The sequence below is a fragment of the Crocodylus porosus genome, unplaced genomic scaffold (genome assembly GCF_001723895.1).
Source record: "Crocodylus porosus isolate Cpor-Errol unplaced genomic scaffold, CroPor_comp1, whole genome shotgun sequence".
In the NCBI taxonomy this organism is placed as follows: domain Eukaryota; kingdom Metazoa; phylum Chordata; order Crocodylia; family Crocodylidae; genus Crocodylus; species Crocodylus porosus.
Window position 1 is genome coordinate 29,343,791 of NW_017728911.1, and position 1,467 is coordinate 29,345,257.

Below are 1,467 nucleotides of genomic sequence, written 5' to 3' on the forward strand. Positions count from 1 at the left end.
CCCCAGCATATGGAGCTTCCCAGAAGTGTATTGGTGTCATTCTCCAAGCTGTCCTTCCTACAATGCCTCTTCCAACCTGCAGGATGATACATTTCTAAGGCCTGGTCCTCCTTTCTGAGACCAGTTTTACCACAGTATAAGTATTGATTCCAAATTATTGAGGTGTAAATGAGGGACAAATCAGGTGAGAATACACATTACAATTAGACCATGTTAAAAGCACTCAGTTGAATAATCCCATGTTAAGGCTCATTAACAAGTGCCAAGTGCCCTCTAAGCATCTTAGGAGTGTTTCTACTTTGGGTGAGGATTACCTTTGAGCGGTGCTACCTAGCTTAAGTTAAATTAACTTCTGGGTGTTCACCTGAGATAAAACCACCAATTTAGAGTCCTGCAGTATCCCAGGAGACACTGCTCCCAGATGGACTAGCTATCATCCAGGACTCCAGGACTGACAGCTGGTACAGCCAGGCAAGAGGTGGGTGGGAATAGGATGAGTGGGGAGGGAGAGTAAAGGAGTGAAAAGAGGTATGGGAGCTGAAGGGAAGGGGCAAAAGGGGCAGGACTGAAGGGGGAATGAGGAGGTGGGTGGGTGAGTAGGGACTGCTGCCCCCCAAATTGCCCTCTCCTTTCCAGATTGCTACTCTGCCAATCCAATTGGACCCTGCACCCCTGGATCACTGCCCTGTTGCTCTGGTTGTCCCAAAAGTGGCAGAGGCACCAATAGTGGTATTTCCTCTCTTTGCCTGCTCCTGCAATCCCTACTGACTCTGCCAACTTTGTGTGCTCAGATCCAGACCCTGCTGGGCCCTACAACTAAAGGCGGGTCAGCCATGCCCCTGCTCCCCAGCCCTCTATCAGCAGGTCTGAGCAGTACACAGAGAGGGGTATTAAGCCTGCACATGTGACTGATGATGAGTATTTACCTGAACACCGACTAACAAGGCCAACCTGGTGGCCTTCTATGACCAGATCACCAAATCCTTAGATGCAGGGGTAGCAGTGGACATAGTCTTCCTGGACTTTCAGAAGGCTTTTGACACTGTCTCTCACCCCGTTCTCATTAAGAAACTGGGGAGCTGTGGTGCCAACACCCACAGTCAATTGGGTTACCAACTGGCTGGAGGGCCGCACCCAGAGAGTGGTGGTGGATGGGTCATTTTCGACCTGGAGGGACGTGGGCAGTGGGGTCCCCCAGGGCTTGGTCCTCAGGCCCACACCGTTCAACATCTTCATCAGTGACTTGGACAAGGGGGTAAAAAGCACCCTGTTCAAATTTGCTGATGACACTAAGATGTGGGGGATTGTGGGCACGCTAGAAGGGAGGAATAGGTTACAATCGGACCTGGACAGGTTACAGGGGTGAGCGGATGAGAATAGGATGGGATTCAACACCGACAAGTGCAAAGTGCTGCACCTGGGGGGGAATAACTGGCACCATACCTACAGGTTGGGGAACTCCCTTCT